The 10,000-nt window shown below is 45.6% G+C and overlaps 1 protein-coding gene and 1 long non-coding RNA gene across 2 annotated transcripts in view; one reads left to right on the forward strand and one right to left on the reverse strand.

The window, feature by feature from the left end:
- Window positions 1-3,036, forward strand: part of LOC113568368 — a 10,507-nt gene extending 7,471 nt beyond the window's left edge. Inside the window, exons 2-3 of the long non-coding RNA XR_003409584.2 lie at window positions 2,033-2,262; window positions 2,452-3,036. This is a non-coding gene — a long non-coding RNA (uncharacterized LOC113568368). The remainder of the gene's footprint in view (window positions 1-2,032; window positions 2,263-2,451) is intronic.
- A 5,304-nt stretch (window positions 3,037-8,340) lies between these two features.
- Window positions 8,341-10,000, reverse strand: part of arhgap35a (Rho GTPase activating protein 35a) — a 32,234-nt gene continuing 30,574 nt past the window's right edge. The window contains 1 exon segment of the mRNA XM_035533924.1: window positions 8,341-10,000. This exon segment is cut by the window's right edge and continues 2,098 nt beyond it. The gene's annotated coding sequence lies outside the window, so the exon portion shown is untranslated.

Below are 10,000 nucleotides of genomic sequence, written 5' to 3' on the forward strand. Positions count from 1 at the left end.
CCCTTCCTCCTCCTCCTCCTCCTCCTCCTCCTCCTCCCTCACTAACGTTCCCCTCTCTCTCTTGCTCTCTCTGTTTTCAGCCTCACTCTCTCTCTCTCTCTCTCTCTCTCTCTCTCTCGCTCTCTCTCTCTCTCTCTCTCTCTCTCTCTCTCTCTCTCTCTCTCTCTCTCTCTCTCTCTGCACATCAATCATGGAGTCTCAGCAGTATCAGAAAGAGTACATCTGAAACCATGATGAATGACAACTTCCTTTTGATTTCCCCTCCTCTGCCAGAACCATTAACTGAAGGTGCCTGACTGCTGTGGAGGATAAAGCAAACTCACGATAGGTGCTGTCACAGACACGTACGCACACGAAAGCACACGCACATGCGCACATGCGAATGGACACGCACGCACACGCTGCCCATCAGAGCAAATGCTAGAACTGGGTGACTCCCAAAACAAGACACACGGACACGCACATGCACAGACACATCTTGAATCATTCATTAAATCTTCTCTACAACAGGTACAATGTGTAAATAGAGAATTGTGTGGATACTATGAATTTTTGCTTCACATATGCAGTCATGTTAAAGTATTTTCCCCAATAAATGACAGTGATTACAGACAGACAGTTTGATTAGATCTGAGTGATCAAGGTAACAGTCAAATATGTGAACAATCAGGTTTGGGTCGCAGCTGTTGCAGGATGAGTGGCCTTTACACACTACGTCTAGATGCTCGTAGAGTCCCGTGTGTTATGGTCATTCTGTTCAGAATTACCCGGAGCACTTCCTGTCTGTCCTGGAACCGTGTGGCATGTGCTTTTGCACACATTAATGAGGTCTTTTTCAAATCATAACATTTCATGTTATATAAATTACAATTTCTGCTAAACATTTCCATGTAGCTAAGGTTAAAAACAAACCAACCAAGCGAGAAACTGAAACTATATCACAAATAAGTTGACAGTCAAAGTTAATAGATGGAAAAGATAGCAAAATCAAACCACTATCTTGTGCTGAATGAAAAGGTAACAAAAATAAAAGCCTTACAGTGTGCTGAATGAAAATATAACAAAATAAAAGTCTTACAGTGTGCTGAATGAAAATATAACAAAATAAAAGCCTTACAGTGTGCTGAATGACAATATAACAAAATAAAAGCCTTACAGTGTGTTGAATGAAAATATAACAAAATTAAATGCAACATGGTGTACTGAATGAAAATATAACAGAATAAAAGCCTTACAGTGTGTTGAGTGTCCAGCTGTGTCCAGGACTGAAAAAAGGAAAAAGATCCAAAGTCAAACATGTAAAAGATTCAAATACGAAGCTTTGATGAGCAAATTTACTCACACTTTCAAAAAGGCCTATGAATCCGCCACCAGCCAGACCATAATAATCATAGCCCTATAGGTAGAGTGGCAGATCTATAATAGTGAGTGAAACGCAGCACAGGGCATTATTAGCACGCTCCACTGTATTATGTCTGGCTGGGAAGCTTCTCTGATTGTGTGTTATACGCTGTGAATGTGAACTGACATGCTTGACTGCTCAGCAATATACAAGGCAATTAACTTGATGTCCCTATCTCAGACTGATGCTAGCAGCCAGCCTGGAGTGGGGACTCGTGCACACCACGCTGGTCCACCAGGACAAGGCTTTCCATAAAGAGAGTTACACTATGTCCAAAAATACTGCTAATGGCAGAAAATTACCTCGCACTTAATTCCACCAGCAGTGGTGAAATTTTCATTATGTTACACCATTTGTATGTTACAATAAAACATGGTGTTCACACAAATAAACAATTTAATTTGTAGAAAAGCTCCGGCGAGCCTTTCAGAGCAGGCTGTCTTGTTCAATAACAGTAAATGAAAGTAAATAAATAAGTCACACAGGGAGACCAATTACATGCAAAACACAGAGCTGGAGATGGGAGGGAGAGAGAGAGAGAGAGAGAGAGAGAGAGAGAGAGAGAAAAGGAAAAAGTGCTGACAAATAAATAAACAAACAAGTGGCCTGATATTCTTTTTCTCTTTCCAGCCGAGCAGGGAGATCTGCTGCCTGTGTCTTCAGCACACAGATCACAGCTTTACAACACAGACTCTACAAATTCTGCCTGTGTTAAGCTTGAGCAGGCTGAAATTCTACCAGTAACACGAGGGTGAGACATAGCAAAGGATATCCTTACTTGCTGGGACATGGCCCGACAATTTGTGAATAATGAAAATGAAGTCCAGAATATGACCTTGAAGAATATATTTTACAGTCCTGTAAGTATAAAAGTATTTTAATACTTTAAAAAAAAATACCAGCTCCCAATTTTAGGTCACTGTAGACACTGAGACAAAAGAAAGAAACTTAGGAAGGACATTTTCACAAGCCTTGCTTATATGAGAACCACACTGAGCCAGAAACCTCCCGAGTACATGACCTTTCTGACCTTTACGCTGTTTTCCCAGGTGTCTACTGGAGTCATTTGTCACGTGCTGACGGTAACTGAATGCCAGACAGGACGACGTCTCCCTGCATTCAGTGACGGATGTTATCCTGCAACAGCCGTTCATCCTCTGCGCACATTTGCGTTTACAGCTGAGGCATTAACTATAATATTTGGTTAACGTTGAAAATATTACATCATATTTTTAAATGACCACAGATAATTTGTTCAATCGGCCTACACAATCACTACCTCCACCTGGGCTGGGATGTTGACTCAGTGTTTCTCAGTGTTTAGTGTCCTTGCACAGACAATATGTGAGTGTTTGCTTGCATGCTCTAACTTCACCATCAAACCCAACACTACAGCGAACAAACTGTTTAAAAGCATTTTCCAGTCAACACACTGAGCTAGCGCTCACTTAAACAAGGAGGTGCTGTAATTCCACAACATGGTGCACAGGCACCACCAAACATCCGTGATTAAAAGAAAACATTTGTCATTACCACCTCACACGTTTTCCACATTTGACTGGACAGCAATAATCCAAACTATAATAATCCCACTCTGTTTAGAGAGGACAGTATATCCTGCAATTCGTCTGCATAATTCCTTTTTCCCAGTAATAAAAGTACATTCATGCTTTTCTTCTCTGTCTCTCTGCTGTTTCTAAATCTGCACAGTGTGAGTGTGAGGGAGTGTGTGTGTGTGTGTGTGTGTGTGTGTGTGTGTGTGAGAGAGTGAGAGAGAGAGAGAGAGAGAGAGAGAGAGAGAGAGAGATGGGTCCCTGATGGCTATCTGTCTCAGATGGTGTTTCCCCTCTCAGATCACTCTAATCTCTAATCCAACTGATGGGGTTCTGCTACTAGATTAGCGGGACATGGGACCACATCTCCAAGGTTACAGGCTGACCCTCAGAGAGTGTGCCGGTGAGCTAGGTCTCAGAGGCTTGGTCTGAGGGGGGCCACAAACATAGATTGGCTTAGCAAGTCAAATACAGTGTATATGTATTTTGAAGAAGTTGTAATAATCTATGTTCTTCTGTGATTTATAATTGTTGCAGGACACACACAGATGGCCCTGCGTCTGATGGGTTAAACTGTCAATCAGTGGAATACTGGTGGATAATATAATACAGTAAATATAAGAAGATTTGATCAGTCTGAGAAGGAACATTGGCCTTATATGTAGCCTGAGAAATATTCACACACTTTGTGCTAACAGGCAACACTCATATCTACACTCATATCGACACAGTCACTCATATCTTCACTCAGATCTACACAGTCACTCATATCTACAGTCGCTCATATCTACACTCATATCTACAGTCACTCATATCTTCACTCATATCTACTCTGGGGGTCAACTATGATCTCTTGGCCTGTAACCTTCATTAAGTGTTTGAATGAACAACCCCAAACCCTCTGACTGTCTGCAGAAGTGATCTGAAACCCTCCAGACAGACGGATCGACAGACACCTCCAAACTTTTAAACGAGCTTGAACCTGCTTAGGTTTTTAAACGCTCTCCTACCCTCTTATTTCCTCTCTCTCTCCCTCACTCTATCCCTCTCTCCTTCACTCTCTCTTTCATGAATTAACGCAGCAGCCTGCAGGGAGAGGCATAGTTAATTCTGATCATACTCCCCTCCCCCTCCGTCTGACAGAAGGAGATGGGGATCTGACAGTAAACAGCCGCGCAGATGCCTTGTGCGTGATTGACACGTAGGCAGGTCGCCGTATGCCCGCCCCGCACCTAATCCTGCCCTGTCAGATCTAATTGGAGAGGTGGAGCCCCGTGTCACCAGGGCAACTGATTGGCAGGACCCCGGCTTTGCATAGATATGAGCACGAGAGGAGGGGTGGGATACCTACCCTACTGCTGATGGAGATGGGAGCGGGTGATGCGTGCATGTAAAACCACGTTTAGCCTAAACTGAAACACGCACACACAGAACAACACGTGGACTGCGACTTTTTTAAAGCAGACACACACACATACACAGACAAGTGTAAGCACGTGAACTCGGAGGCCATTGAAGCATGACTCTAGCTGCTTATACACTGGAAGGGTGAGGTTCAGAATGTATGGTGGCCTGTTAGGGACATTAAAGAGTGCAGGTCCTGGGTGGCTACACAGAGTGGGGGTGTTAGTGGAGTCTCCGAGACACAGCATCCAGCCGTTGGAAGCCAAATGCGTGGAAAGGTGCTGTTTACGTCCTCGGTGCGTCTGTGTTTATTGATGCGCCGTGTGTCTGTGTGTGTGTGCTCCAATACGTGTGTGTGATCTTATAACCGAACCCAACATCACAATACTTACGGCTGATTACTCAGTCATGCAGTATATTCAGATCTGTGTGCAGCTGTCGTTTATATATCTCTGTATGCAAGAACATGGCTCCTCCGTAGAGTCTATGTGTGTGTGTGTGTGTGTGTGTTTTTGCAGAGTTATTCTGCTGCTGCTGCTGTGTGTGTGTGTGTCTGCCAGTCAGATGATTGACAGCTGCCAGTGACCTGTGGCAGTCAGAGAGCAGTAGTGGAGGTCGCCAGGTCGGACAGCACGGCGTTGCCCCGGAGACGACCTCAGCCCCTCATCTGCATACAAGCCTTCATTAGTGCAGCTACATTGCCTGCATAACACCAGAATAAATGAATAACGCCAAGCTTGGGGGGGGGATTGTTACACCAACGGGTCTTTAATTGGGACAGGTATAGTTACAGAACTCACTGTCAGGTATAAGACAAACACTGTAGCTCAGAATTACTTAAGATGACTTTCGTCCAATTCAGTTAAGATACAGCAGGTTGAAAATATTCTGAAAATACTCTAAATACATTTTCATAATAGCTGCTATAGTGTTCACTATGGGATGTTCTCACCACCTTCTCACACATGGCACACACCGGCTCATGGAGGCGCAGGCATGTCTTTCTGAGTACAATCTCTCTCTTGGTATAACCTTGCACTCCGGTGTCTTAATGAATTATTAACAGCTTATGGTGTAGCGTATATGTTTCTAGAAGCCTGAAGTCTGAGGAGTTCTCAGTCTGGCCAGTTTATCACCCTGCACTCTGCTACTCACTAACGAAGCTGCAGGAAGTGGATTTGTTTGAGAATGGTCGGGTAATTCTTTCACACCAGGTGAAACGCAGCCGCTAGAAACGTAGACGAAAGTTAGTTGTTTCTGCTCTCCGATAATTGCTGAAATAAGGTGGAAAATGTTCTCTCTGACCTCAGGGCGGTAGTGCACGGTGATGGAGAGGTGTTGGGCTGACCTTGGGCTCATGCGGTTAACACAGAGTGAATCTCTGTTCCTCTCAATGAGGGGCATGGTGAGCTTTTGAGTAGAAGTTAGAAAAACATCCCATGATATGTGACTGAGACCTACAGCACTACAGGAAAACGTTGCCGACAGAACCAGCATGTTTGGAAACCCTGAAAGTAAAATCCTGTCTCTCAGTCCAGAAATGGCATGGAGGAACGAAATGCAGGCTTAAGTAGCAAAGGCAGCAGGTCTCGGGAGTGTGGCTAGCGCGTGAGAAAGGGTACGGATGTGAGAGGAAGAGTATGGGTGTAGCGGGTCTGGGTGGTGCAGTTAGGAAAGAAGAAGTGTTTGGGTGGTGTAGTTAGATGAGGGAAGTGTTTGGGTGGTGTAGTTAGGAGGCAGGAAGGGTTTGGGGGTGTAGTTAGGAGAGAAGAAGCGTTTGGGTGGTGTAATTAAGCAAGCAGAAGTGTTTGGGTGGTGTAGTTAGGAGTGAGGAAGTGTTTGGGTGGTGTACATAGGAGTAAGGAAGTGTTTGGATGGTGTACTTAGGAGTAAGGAAGTGTTTAGGTGGTGGAGTTAGGAGAGGAGAAGTGTTTGGGTGGTGTAGTTAGGAGAGGAGAGGCCCGGGTCGCTTGCTCCACACATTCAGGTGATCGATGGGAGGATTACGTGCGGCTTTGGGGCTCACGCGCTCGGATCTCGTCCGTATCCTGCACCGGAGCCACGCGAGCGTCGCAGGGGAGGAGGGCTAACCTGGAACTGTCAAGCGCGTGAAGAGTCCCGCAAAGCCGAGCAGGACGTTCGCAGGGCCCGCTTCAGTGCACGCACGCTCACGCGCTCACAACAGCATGGCAAGCTCATTCCATATTCTGCGCGAGGCACGGGCGCGGCGAGAGTCAGAAGTTGAAGGAGAAGTAGAAGAAGGCGTCTCGCGGAAGACAGGCAGTGCCCCGCGCGCTCCGGGCTGCAGATAGCGTGCTATGCGCCGGGCATTTCTGAATATGTGGCCATTGTGATCACTTCTACTCCATTTCTGCCTCACACTCCCGAGGGCGCGCGGGTGAACTCGGCACTCGGATTCACGGCTCATTACAGAACGAGAGGGAAATAAATAAATAAGGAAGAAAGAAGCAAATGGAGGAAGACCGCTGGGAAATTACACGCGAGACGTGGTGGATCTCCGAATTAAACAGCATAATTAATCACGCTAAAAACAAGCTCACTGCTCACACACTTACTAATAATTGCATTTCTTTTCCACATCAGGAAATGCAATCAGATGATGTCTGAGCAGCCTGAGTCATCTGAGCTTCACAGCCCGTCACGCGCCAAAGTCAGAACATCCAGATGTGCTTCCATGGACGCTCACTTAACTGCACTGGCCTGCTCCTCTACAAAACAAACACTAACAAAGTCAAATTACAACGACATCAGTCGGTGGCCACAGGGGACAGGTCACGCGTGCGTGCGCATCACGCTCAGCTGTGCACGGTCACATCTCTGCCTCGAGGTGAAGCCGCTGCCGGGCCGTGCTCGCGCTACAGTTGCAGAAACACCTTTATAACGACATTCATCAAGTTCACAATCAAACGGCCAATAATCCATCTGTACCGCCGGTATCGATATCAAACGACCGCGATCGCCCAGATGGTCGATGGATGCCTGCGGGGCACATGGGGTCCCGTACCGATGCGCGCGTCGGCACGGGCAGGCGCGCGGGCCCCGCATCTGAATTCAACACGCCGCAGAAGCTGCGAGACCGGGAGAGTCACGGATGAGGAGCGATACGTGCCTCGACTGAGCATAAGACGCGCTGGACGAGTGCAGCTACTTTCCTTCTCACTTTCAAGAAAACTTTTGAAGTGAGACTTCACACAGATTAGAGCACGGACAGACCCTGCATATGCAAACGGAGCGCGGGACAGCAGGCCTCTAACCTACGCAACCTACTACAACGCAAACTCAGCTTGGAGCACGGTTAACTCTTTGCAATTGAAAACACACTAATAAGTGTATCTCACGCTCACGCGAGTGAAAAATTACCCTGAAAAACAACGAACGCGGTTAGAAAAAAACAAACAAAAACAAATTGGCGAATGTAAGACAAGGGCGACACTTAGTGGTCACACTGTGCCAGTGCAGCCATACAGTCTCGTCTGCAACGTCGAAGACGGTGTGTTGCGTTTTGAGGCTGAGAATCCTAAACAGTACATCGTAAAGATGATATAATGATATAATGGACTTGACTCCAAACTTATCTGGTAGTCACCTCCAAACCGCTTGTGTATAGACTCAGACTGTCATCGTTATAGTGTAATATTCTGCCCCTCTTACATTCCTCAGGTCCAGGGGGTTAATGTAGCATGTCTTGTTGACCTCCTGCTCTTCTATTTATCATCTCGGTGGTGTAGGAAACATCCGCTGTGTGGAATCAACCAAATATTTTTTTAATACAATTAACTGGATACCATTATAATAACTAATAAACACAACTCTTGCTCAGGGCATGATTCAATATTTAGCCTGTGATGCAAGAAACTATGAAAATGCAGTTTTCTCCTTCAGCAGATGAGGAAAGTCAGTTTAGTTAGATTATCATTAAAATAACTGCTGTAGAGGGGAAGCATGTCCGGGACAAGCTGGAACACTGGAAGCAAACCCCAAACGGCTTTATTTTAAACCAGTCAGCACCGGTATCGGTGCCATAGCAACACTTAGGCTACATGACCCACTGTACAGAGTGCCAAGTATGGCACTGGTGAAGCCATCGAAGTTTGAAACTAATTGGGAATCGTTAAGAAGGGCATTCGGTTATCAGGCCTGGGAGAGCAAATGAGCGCAACACCCAGGTCCCGGGTTTGAATCCCAGGGGGTCACACGCCACCACCATTGACAAACATACAAGTTGAGCATCAGCCAAATACTGTAAACAGAAACCATAAATGTTATAAGCAGTTTATATTGCTGTAAATAGTTTACCATAAAACCCACACACAATTAAAATATTCAGAATCACACAGCACACTTGCAGTATAAATGAAAGATGCGTCAAAGTTAATAGATGTGTCTCTGTGGAGAACTACATGTAAAACCTTTTTAGTGCAGAAACTATAAAACATGGGAAAAAAACCCCAGATTTGTTTTAAGTCAGACAAAAACCAGACACTGGAGACATATTACAAGATTGATTTATTAACTATAATACAGGTCGCGTAAGGCCTTACTGGTCGTCCTCCACTCCCATCGAGACCAATGACATCATACTCTTACCAAATAACCACACAAGCTTTTTATCAATGTATCTTCATTTAAATTTTTTTCCCATGTTTAATGTTCATTTCATTTTTCTTAGCTATGGACAGCGGAAGGCCAGACTCCTGAACGTGAGGATCCATCATGCACTGCGTCTCAGGGCCTTTACACCTTTCACAAAATTGTTTTTAAAAAAGGTCTTTTTTAATTATTAAAATAAAAAGAAAAAAAAGAATTTTCTATCACCACTGACTACAGGGCAAATGTTAGACCCCTAACATACAAATATGCAACAATTTTGAATATAGTTTTGCTTTCTTCTCAATTAATTTAATCTGTCACCATTGATGCGTAAGTAAAAGACAGAAATGCAGCCAGAGCTCAGCAGAGCCGTGACGTGCCGTTCCACCCTCAACTCCTTCTCACACTTCTTTGCTTTTCTGCCAAGTCTTTAGCGGCTTGGGGTCAGCTGAGGGTCAGCACCGGGAGGGCGCGCGTCTTCACACAAGCTCCCGAAACACCCGGTCCGAACCAGAAGAGAGAGAGGAGAACACAGTGACTGCACGCCCGTGTGAGGGAGGACCGTGAGCACGCACGGAGAGAAACAGCGGTGAGGCTCCAAATAGCGAGGTGGGCGCTTCATTTGAGTCTGACGGCCAGGGTGGGACGGGACGGGACGGGACGGGACATCGGGGGGACAGATCCACCAGAGACTTGCACTACAGGAAACGCCCTTCTAACTGGAGCTCAAACTAAAACTGTACGGATCCATAATCCTAAAATCCCTGTTCAATTCCAGGATTTTCCGTTCAGGAACGTACGAGCACGTTTACATTTTCTCAAGAGTCGCACATCGATAACAATAACCCGGACCTGACGATGACGCAACGTTCAGTGTCATTATCTCCTCTGCTACTGTCGACCTGAGAATACAGAGTCCAATATAAGTTTCTGAGAGGCGTGAGAAGAGAATCGCGCAATGAAACTCGTGCCGTCCATGTCTATTGAGTTCCACCTCACCTCGTCACTTGTGATGCGCTGCAAACGAGAG

The sequence above is a fragment of the Electrophorus electricus genome, chromosome 15, assembly GCF_013358815.1.
Source record: "Electrophorus electricus isolate fEleEle1 chromosome 15, fEleEle1.pri, whole genome shotgun sequence".
Lineage (NCBI taxonomy): Eukaryota > Metazoa > Chordata > Actinopteri > Gymnotiformes > Gymnotidae > Electrophorus > Electrophorus electricus.